The sequence below is a fragment of the Lissotriton helveticus genome, chromosome 1_1 (genome assembly GCF_964261635.1).
Source record: "Lissotriton helveticus chromosome 1_1, aLisHel1.1, whole genome shotgun sequence".
Taxonomy (NCBI): Eukaryota; Metazoa; Chordata; class Amphibia; order Caudata; family Salamandridae; genus Lissotriton; species Lissotriton helveticus.
Window position 1 is genome coordinate 1,955,628,185 of NC_136057.1, and position 11,115 is coordinate 1,955,639,299.

Consider the following 11,115-nt stretch of genomic DNA (forward strand, 5'->3'; position numbering starts at 1 on the left):
AGTGCATGCATAGTCTAAAGGAGTTTGAAGCAGTCCATGCACTAAGGCCCACTTTGCACCATGAGTACTTGGGTACTGGCTGAATGATTACAATTCTGCAAGGAGAGTGTGTGGCTGAATGTATAGCAGCTTTACTTTTACAACAGTGTATAGATAAGCACATACTGCTGTATGGTTCACTACAATACTGAATCAGTAGTGTGAGAGTTTTTGGTGAAAGTGTAACAATACAGACAGGGAAATTGAAGGTATAAAAGGCAAGTTTGCAGGTACATAGAAGACAACAAGCATAGTCTATAGGGGTTTAAAGAAGTCCATGGTCTAAGGCCCACTTCTCTCCACGAGTACTATGGTACTGGCTAAATGATTACAATTACTCCCAGAAGAATGTCTGGCTGAATGTATAGCAGCTTCACTTTTAAAACAGTGTATAGATAAACACATACTGCTGTATGGCTCACTACAATACTAAAATAGCAGTAGCAGAATGTTTGGAGGAAGTGTAAAGATACAGACTGGGCAATTGAAAGTTTAAAAGCCAAGTTTGCAGGTGCATAGAAAAGGGCATTTATCCCAACGCCCCAAGCGCCAGCACACCTTTCCGAGGGTAGGTTTACAATTTTCAAATGCTAGCATTTTTTAAATTAAGAAGCATAATAATAACAAATATTAATCCTTTTTTTTCTTCTAATGATAACGATATATTTTTTTAATGTCTTATATTTAGATGTTTTTAATCATGAAAATGCAAAGAACACAGTTTACTGAGTAACACTTTTTAAGCTCTCCAACGTAGGTAGATAATGATACCTTATAAGTGTTACGATCGAAATTGAAACCTTTACAGCTTCACAGTTTGTAACTTTTCCGACCAGTTAAAACATGAGCACGTGTAAACTGCAAAACGTGACATCTAAATAGGCGGACCCACAGCTTCCTTCTGTAGACTACTAAACAACCAAAAACTATATAAACCACACCTACTGTGCAATTAGTTTTGTTTTCGCGAGTTATTTCTGAGTCTATGTTGCAGGTTCCGTTTTCTAGCATCGGATTCTCTTTGCGTCAACAAACATATTCCGGAGTTGTAAGTTGTTTCAATATGGCAAAGGCATAGTACTTAGTTATAATTTGTGGCTATTTGTCAATATTTAAACATTTATATCTAGTCTGTTTATTGCATGTTTTTCGCTTTTTCCTGTAACGTCAGCAGCTTGTTTTTAGAAACAGATAGATTATAACAAACATTGCTCCTTTTCTGGCTCCTTTCGCCTTATATATAGTGACCTTTTATATTATAATATTGACATTGTACTTAGCTTAAGAGGTGTTGGTGACCCGTCAACGCAAACCCATAACATTTACAATCAACGTCCCCATCTTCCACTTGTTATTGTGTTTTCCCCTAGAGATCATATACTGTTAATTTGTATATTATAACATTAACAGTCTTGGTGATCTTAGTGGAGTTCACGATCCATCGTCACAAAGAGTAACGATAAGTAAGCAACGATACCGGCTTGCGGTTTTCAGTCTATTTTTCCCTTGTGATCATGTGCTGTGAAAATATATACATATTATTATTCTCACCGTCATGACCTCAGATGAGTTCATGACCCGTCACCACCAAGATCAAACTTTTTCACCTACCGGAGAAAAGAAGTTCAGTAAATAATTACAGCTCGAAAGTATTAAATTATGGATGTTCTGTTAAATACATAACTTTATTTTCCTTTTCTTTTTACTGTAACAATGGTATCAATCGTTATATAATAATAGATTATCCTATTGCTACAGAAGAGGAATGGGAGATTTTTCAGCGCCATCTATAATATAACTTTCAAATATTAAAAAGTACTTGATCAGATATTGTTTTCAAGAAACATATTTTACGAAACAGCAGAACAAAAAAATATAGCTATCATGCATACTTTGTTACTTTAAATATTTAATAAATCCTACATTTCTGAATGTTATTTTCTAATTTCTATTCTTATTTGCGGTTCCTATTCACCTTCTCCCTAAAGAATATATAGGACCTGTACTTTATATTATAAGAGTACCATCCTATATATTCTTTAGTGACTATGTGATTTATTAGCGGAGCAGTCTGCAACCTCTAAGCACTACGACAGCACATTCCTGAATTGTACAGAATATAAATTTGAAAAATAATAATGCATGCTATGTACTATGAAATCATTTGTATTTAACAGTTTTTTACTTGTTCTCTTGATCTGAGATAATGTAGTGTGGGAGTGTTTGTTGTAGCACTTCTATTCTACTTTATCTAAAAGTAACTAATGCCCTCTTACATCATCAAGAATGTGGGGCAACACTTTTACAAACTGTAGCACAAAAAAGAAGCATATAGCCACGCTTAACCGATCTTTTATGAAATTCCATTTTTAATTGTCACCCCTTTCCTATATATACAGCGACAGTTTCTGAAGAAAGTTTATTTGTATTTGCTTAATAAAAACTGTTTCAAACCTAGACTGAATTTTTTGCTGCACAACACCACACCTCCCCATCAGGAAAGTAAACACCACATTATAAGTAAATAGTACTCCTAAGAAGTATGTCACCTACAAACTTGATTAAAAAAACAGCACAAGACACTGTCATTTTTCCGCCGTGAATTATACACCACACGGCAATTATATAATTGGCCCTTGAAACATATAAAAAAAAAATTCCCTCATAATCCCTCTCCACCACCTTATGGGCACTGTACAGAGTTAATAGTGTTCCTAACCTGCCCTCTACTTCTTTCTTTCCCCATACTCATTTGGAAAATGCATCACAATATCACTGACAACAGTGAACCGTTCCCACCCAATAAGGAGCAAACTTGTGCTCGGAACACTTTAGCCAAAATGTCCATGTTTTTCAACAGACAAGCAAGGAATGACTGCCAAACCTTCTACATTTAATACTTCACAGCCAATCAACATTAAGCTTCGTAAATTCCCGCTTGGAGCACGTTACCCTAATGCTCCCTGAACAGGAAGGAATCCCTAACAAAACTTTTCCACTGACTTCTTGTACGACTAACGGTTCCTATGAAAAAAATATAAATCTCCAGCACAGTAACTATTTCAATTAGCAACATATTGTGGTGAACTTCTAACCTCTGTTCTCACGCAAGTGTTCCATGAACTGTTACTATGGTAACAGGCAGAAAGGTACTGGCTGTACAAAAACCGTTATATTTACCCTGGATCCCCTACAAGACAGAAAGGAAAGCAAAGTAAAACAAAACACTGTACCACATTTACAACCCCCTTGTGCCACTTGTGCGTCCACGGCCGCCCCCTAAAAAATTAAAAGTGTATGCACCTCAAACCCCGGAAACAACCACCCCCTGGAGACTTCTGTATTGTGTGACACGGGCTCGGTGGCCCTCCGCCTGGTGCCCTCGAAGGCCCTAGATACCGCCATGCCCAGAGCCGGTTCCTGCAGTGTGCCGGGGATACTATCCCCGGGATACTGCTGTTTGCTATGGGAAGGCGGAAGTCTTGCGGCTCCCGCCCTCCCATAGCAAACTTAGTTTGTACTTTGAAAGACACAACAGTGAAATCTGTTCTCACTTTCAAAATCCAAACAAGATTGCATTTCCACATGCAACTCATGTGTAAAAGCAATGCTGGTGTTCTATAGAGGAGTGGACCCCATCGAGCTGTGTACCCCTTTCACTCAGCGCATGTGTATTAATGGTGTGCATGCGCACAATACGCCCCACCAGGCCCACCATCAGTCCGTGTACCCCTAATGTTTTTCATTTCATTTGCGCATGCTCTATTCGAACATGATGTTCACAAGGAGTCGGCGGGACCATGGGGGCATTGTACGCTCCGTCTTTTTTGTAGATAGGGTCTCGTGTGTAGTGACGTATGTACTGGATGGCTGTGGTGTGGGTGTATACCAGCCATGAGGGAGTGTGTGTGCCGATCTGACAACTAGACCTGGAACTAAGAAATCACTACAATGGAAATCTGGGCCATGTACTGTTGTTGTGTTTTCCTGGTAGTGTAAGCACAGTAGGCTGTACTAACGTATTCAGTCTCGATTAATTTACCACCTCCCCCAGGGGCTTTTAAATGATGCTGCGCGGCACAGGGACACTGCAGTAGCTGGTCTTGGGGCGTGGCAGTCTCCAGGGCCTTGGAGGGTTCTGGGCATAGGGACACGCAGTCTGCCACACACAATGCACTAAAAAGTGAAGAGAAAGTGATGAGAGATGATTTCTGACGTGTTTAGGCTTGAGAGCCTGGATAATCATTAAATGGGGTCTGGCAGTAAAGTGCGTGCTTATTCTGGAAGAAACCTTTCGGGGTATTGCGAAAGCAAGTCATCTTTAATAGTTGCCTCTCGCTGCGTTTACATGCAAAGATATCTAATTTGCTCGCGTGGAACCCTCCCAACTTTCAAAAATCCCGGGGGTTGGTGGTCCCTGGCCCTGGGGTGTCCGTCAGAAACCCCCTATTTTCTATATTAGAGCCCCGAGAAGATGGCGGTCCCCGGGGCGTGTGGGGGAGCTTGAGCCGCCCACACAGTTTTTTTTAAAATAAAAAGAGGCCCGGGGGGGTGCACTCCCCGCATGCATATAGTTAAAGCCCCGGGGGTAGCAATCCCCTGGGCCCCCCATTATGTACAACCATTTCTGCAAGACCCATATGATGAATATAAAAGACTCAATAAAAATATTTTTAAAATAGGAGTATTTTTCTTTCAAAGATGGTTTGAAGAGTTATACATTTTATAAAACAATATAGTACTGCACGCTAAAGGAGAAAAGTCAGCACAATTATTGACCCCTCTCCCAACATTTAAAAGCCCCGGGGGGAGATGGTAAATTAAGCAAGACTGAATATGTTAGTACAGGCCACACTTACGCTACCAGGAAAACACAACAACAGTATAAGGTCCAGATTTCCATTGTAGTGATTTCTTAGTTCCAGGTCTAGTTGTCAGATCAGCACACACATTCCCTCATGGCTCGTATACAAACACACCACACCCATCCAGCGCATTCGTCACTACACATGTGACCCTATGTATAAAAAAGACGAAAAGCACGTGTTGTACGCCATTTTAGAGTTGTTCCCAAAGTACCAAACTAGGGGCCCACTACTACATGCGTGGCCTCTTTGGTCACTGAGTTAGTGGTGCCCGAAGCACTGAGCGGGTGAAGAACCTGCGATGATGATGATGGGAGTACGAGTATGTCGTTAGCCATAGAGATATCAAGACTCGGCACCATATATGAGACTTCTTTGTTGGAGATCGGGGCTACATCATGCAGAAGGTGTCTTTTCCACGAAAAGGTGAGCAGTGAGGCTTGAGTACGCATCGGAGGGAGTCAAGGTTGTAGCAGACTAGACACAAAAACGCGACTTAGTATTTTAGACGAACGCACTCCTATATAGCGTATTAATTTATATGTATACATTTGTTTCCCAATAGCAGGAACGTTTTTATAATCGCTGAAATGTCCACAATATTACCAATACAAACAGTACGTAGAAATATGAGAAGGAACGTGTATAAAACACGATGTTATCTAACTCCAAATTAATATAGTAACAATTACCAATCATAACATCTTTCTTTTATTATCTTTTAGATGAAGAGCTTCAGGATGGATTATGTCCGGCACGTGGTGAAAAACACCGGTGACAAAAAGGTGATCTGCGAGTATTGTTTTCAATCACTCTCTTATTTCCTCTCTCGTTTCATAAAAAAATTACACCCGTTAACTTCTTTTTTATCTTACAGGTTGTGTTTTACAAATTGACGACACCCCCCCCAAAAGAAACTTACAAAGCTCTACGTTCGTGTATTCTGCGATGATGAGTGGCCATTGTAACAAGGACTGAGAAGCCTGCTTCAACACGTAGTGCTCCCTGTTTGAATGACGGCAATGGCACAAGGTGAGCAAAGAAGCTTGTTTCCGAAAGAATGACAAGTTATCTGTGAAAGGAGTGAATGTGTAGTATGCAACAGGCGCGCAAAACACACATTGGGCTAACAGGGCTTCAGCTAGGATGAGATAGCTTCCTGGGCCCACACACAGTCGCACCCGAGTACTTCACAGGTCTTTTAAAGACATTTTGCTTGTTAATGAGGCTTTGATGTCCCACCCCCGATTACAGCCCCTGAAGCTCCACTCTTCTTTTTGCTTGAAGTTAAGCCCCCCCCGAAATTTTTTTTTAGCCCCCCGTTATTTTTGACTGTTTTTGCGCCTCTGGCTTCAGGCCCCCCGCCTGTCGTGTGTGTCTCTCTCACGTTTTAATGTCCTTTTTTCTCTCTTTCTCTTTCTTACTCTCTCACATCATTTCTCTTTCTTTTTTTAAAGTTTTGGACGCTGCTATCTCCAGTCTGCTGTATAGAACCTTATCTGAGTTGAAGTGGTGAACTCTCTTGGTTACAGTGAAGGTTTCTTCGGCACGTAGAGCACCCTCTTTGAATCACGCCAATGGCACTAGGTGAGCAAAGAATTTTGTTTCCGAAACAACAACAAATTATTTGTGAAAGGAGAGAATGGGTAGTGTGCAGCAGCTTGACTGTGTAGAAATGTATAATTACCTCCGGGCAGTGACAACAGATAGGTTACAACAGTCTGGGAAACAGATCTACAAGCTTATTGCGCCACTTTTGTGTCACTTTTAACATGGGAAAAGTGGCGCAAGGAGCTTGTAAATCTGCATCTGACTTTTCAAGAAAAAATCTCAACTCCAGACTCTGCGAGTCAATGGGGTGCAACAGTCTAGGTACGCAATATTAAGAACTCACATTAAAATTCCCTTTTGTCAGGAGTTTCGCAACTCAGTTTACGGTGATTAATCAAATGTCCTTTTCTTTGCTCCCTCAAACATCCTTCAGAACCAATCACGGCATATATACCATTATTTTTTTTTTATTTTTTTATTATTAAACCGTTTATGTAGCTTTTCGTCAAATTACACAGCACCAAATACATTTAGAATCGGTTGATCAGTTATACAGTAGGTCGTTTCTGAACTTTTCAATACATTGTAGTTACAATAATCATGGCTAATATCATATATACGTATATCGTTTGGGACCCCGTGATTTCTTTATGGGATATGGTCATTCTTTCATGGATATATACCATTATTGATGTTTTCTGTAATATTCCATTTAAAAATATAGTTTTGCAGCACTTCATAGAGACAAATGTTCTCAAGATGATGACTTCTATTTGGAAAATATTTATCCAACATATTTGTTTTCACAATATCTGTACTTTCTGGCTCTTTTTCAGCTAAATATTCAATTTCTTGTACAGATTTAAGTACTCGATTTCATGTTGCGGCAAGACCTAGACTCACCCAAATGATTCTTCTAGATTTGGAGTATAGACTTGCAGATGATAAGCGATCCAATCATTCATACGCTCCAATTTCTCGATGAGATAACATTTTCAAACTGTAACTATATAATTTCTTACTTAGACTCTTACTTCAATTCTGTCCTTTCTGATTTGGTTATGTAGAATGTTACATATCGAGCTACAGCAATGAAATTGTCCGCAACGTATTGAATATCCATGTTAACAGGGTTAACTTGAAGTTGTGAACTCTGGTGGCCGCAGTGTTTATACGAGGTAAGCACAGCGGCCTAGATATACAATGCCTCCATTGCAATGCATTAGAAATAAACCAGCGTATTTACAATCCCGTTGTGCCACTTTTGTGTCAGTAACGCAGTAGGCACTTCCATATAGACACCACTTGAATTCGGGACTATAACAGTAGTGAAATGTACTAGGCACACTGCACACGTAAAATCGTAGTGTTCCCTTCACTTGTAATGCTTCACCTTATTTAGTCACATCTACAAAATTGTAAACTCTAATTTTCTTTTTTGTTTTGCAGATTACCTATCGTACGTATTTTGGAGTCCACATCACAATTTGTTTATAATACTGTTTTTTTAAAGATATTTTTCTAGTTGTATATTATATTATCTTTAAGTTACGTTTACAGTTATTGTTGTTTTAATAAAAGTTAATAAAAAAAACGATATACTTCTTTTTTATGGGGGGGGTGACGATCCACAATAAAAATAATATTTATAATTTGAAGTACTATAGTAAGATGTTTGAGAGTGGAGTTGAAAAGTACTGGCTGAACAATAAGTTATATTTTCTCTGGATGGACTACAAAACAGAAAGGAAATCAAAGTAAAACAGAACAATGTATACCACATTTACAAACCTCTTGCGGCATTTTCGCGTGCAAAGCTACCCCCCTACAAAATTAAGTGTGTGGGCCTCAATGATGCCCTTCAAACCACAGAAGCAATCACCCCCCAGAGATTTCTATATTGTGTGAGAGGGGCTGCGTGGCCCTCCGCCTGGTGCCCTGGAGACCACCATGCACAGACACGGTTGCTACAATGTCCATTGGAGGGAAGCCGCCATTACAACGCGGTCATAAGCACGCGTGATCGTCACCACGAAGCCATTAGCACGCATGTGGCTTTACCACGCATGCCTTTACCACGCATGCTTTTACAACTAGTATACATTTACCACGCATGATAAAGGCATAAGCATGGTAATGGCTTTGTGGTGACGGTCACACCTTGTAATGACTGGCTTACGTGCTTCAAATTAGTTTTTTAGGTATGCGTGTGACCAAGTCTGATAAGATCGGAGGTCAAGGACAAACACCGTGGTGTCTGTGGCAGGAAATCTCATGGATCACAAACAAGGTAGGCGGGGGGGTAAAATGAAAGTAGCAGGTATAATAAAAATAACGGCGGAAAACTACTAAAATGGCGGAGGATGGAGTTTGTAATCAACGTTTGGCACCTCGGAAATACGATTCAAATAAATATAGATACAATATGATTATTAATATATTACAAAAGTATAGCAGCAGATGAGGCACACGGCCCGGGAGAAGAAAGCGGCAAATTTAATACCTGAAATGAGGAGACGTTTACTTGGTGAACTTGAAGAAAAAGAAAGAAGCGTGAGCTTGGAAACGAGGCTCCGCATGCGTAGAGAGTACAACTGGTGCAGAAAACAGAAAGTTTTACATACTATCATAAAAATATAGCTCTTTTTTTGACCACTAAAGTTAGTTCTGAAAAGAACTGGGGGTTTTTAGCCCCAATGCCCCACGGTCCCAGCCGGCTCCTCATGGCCTTCGGGACCCGGCATTGCTTTTCGTCAGAGAGAGCAGCTTACATGCTGCTCTCTCTGATGAAAAGCAATCTGCTTTCCTACTTGAAAGAGAGAGCAGGTTAACAATAAAGCGGGATGGTGGTTGGGAGCACACTGCCTCACAGTCCCAGCACAGTTCGCCCTTTTGCATCCTGGTAAATGCAGTACACATTTCAAACTTACTTCAAAATTAGCTGGAGTTTTTCACCAAAGTTGGTGCAGACATTGCTGGATATCTCTAGACACGTGTTTCTGGGTTGAGCCCGTCTTCAGTAGAGAGCAGCAGTATTAGAGAGCAAAGAAAAATCATCTGGGGTTGCTGGAAAGACTGCCAAGTTTCTCTCAGGTCACAGTACCACTCACAGGCACATAGGTGCATCTCCAAAGCTCGCCAGCTTGCTGGCTCAAGGGAGCCTTTTAAACAGAATGGGGGTTGGGAGCACACTGCCTCACAGTCCCAGCACAGTTCACCCCTTTGCATCCTAGTAAATGCAGTACACATTTCAAACTTACTTCAAAATTAGCTGGAGTTTTTCACCAAAGTTGGTGCAGACATTGCTGTATATCTCTAGACACGTGTTTCTGGGTTGAGCCCGTCTTCAGTAGAGAGCAGCCGTATTAGAGAGCAAAGAAAAATCATCTGGGGTTGCTGGAAATGCTGCCAAGTTTCTCTCAGGTCACAGTACCATTCACAGGAACACAGGTGCATCTCCAAAGCTCGTCAGCTTGCTGGCTCAAGGGAGCCTTTTAAACAGAATGGGGGTTGGGAGCACACTGCCTCACAGTCCCAGCACAGTTCGCCCCTTTGCATCCTGGTAAATGCAGTACACATTTCAAACTTACTTCAAAGTTAGCTGGAGTTTTTCACCAAAGTTGGTGCAGACATTACTGTATATCTCTAGACATGTGTTTCTGGGTTGAGCCCATCTTCAGTAGAGAGGAGCAGTATTAGAGAGCAAAGAAAAATCATCTAGGGTTGCTGGAAATGCTGCCAAGTTTCTCTCAGGTCACAGTACCACTCACAGGCACACATGTGCATCTCCAAAGCAAATATATTGATTCAGTATATTGCCTGTTAATCACTCTAAATGAGACCATAACTCCTCGTCGTTGTTCCTAATTCAATATTATATCTAGATTCTAGAGCCCTTAATTTTCTGACTCTGTCACCCCTCTTTCATTTTTGGTTATTTGATCTAAACAATAGAATGTCAGAAGATCTCTATTACTACGATGGCACTCCTCAAAGTGGCGTGCCACCGGGTAAGTTTTGTCTTTTTTATTTATTGCCTGCATGTGTTCGAGGACTCGTTTCTTCGTGTCATTGATCGTACTACCAATATACTTCTTTTTACAGGGACATTCAAGACAGTATATAGTGAATTTTTAATTACAATTGAGCACTTTGTTAATAGCCCTCATAGTTTTTTACTTCTTATCAGGGATTTCATACATCGTTTTTTTAGCACTATTTTTGCATGCCTTGCATTTCATGCAAGGAAAGAACCCCTTAATAGATTCCTTCTGTCTGATGGTGCAGTCGTAGTGGCTTGAGATTAGCAGATCTCTCAAGGATTTAGATCTCATATATGTAATAAGAGGTCGTGCTGGAATATGATCTTTCAGGATGTTGTCTGTTTGGAGAATATGACAGTTTTTATGAAACATTTGCACTATCTTGGCCGACTGTGAATTGTAATGCGTAATCATACGCGTCGGCTCAGTTTTGTTAGAAACACTGTTTCTCTTGGCGATCTTATCTGCCAAAAGATCTTTACTACTCAGAATGTCAACTTTTTTGATGGCCGTGTCTAGAGAGCCATCAGAATAGCCTCTCGCTTTAAAGCGTACGCTAGCAGTTCTGTAGTCCTCCTCTGAGGAACAATTGCATTTCATGCGTAAAAGCTCCCCAT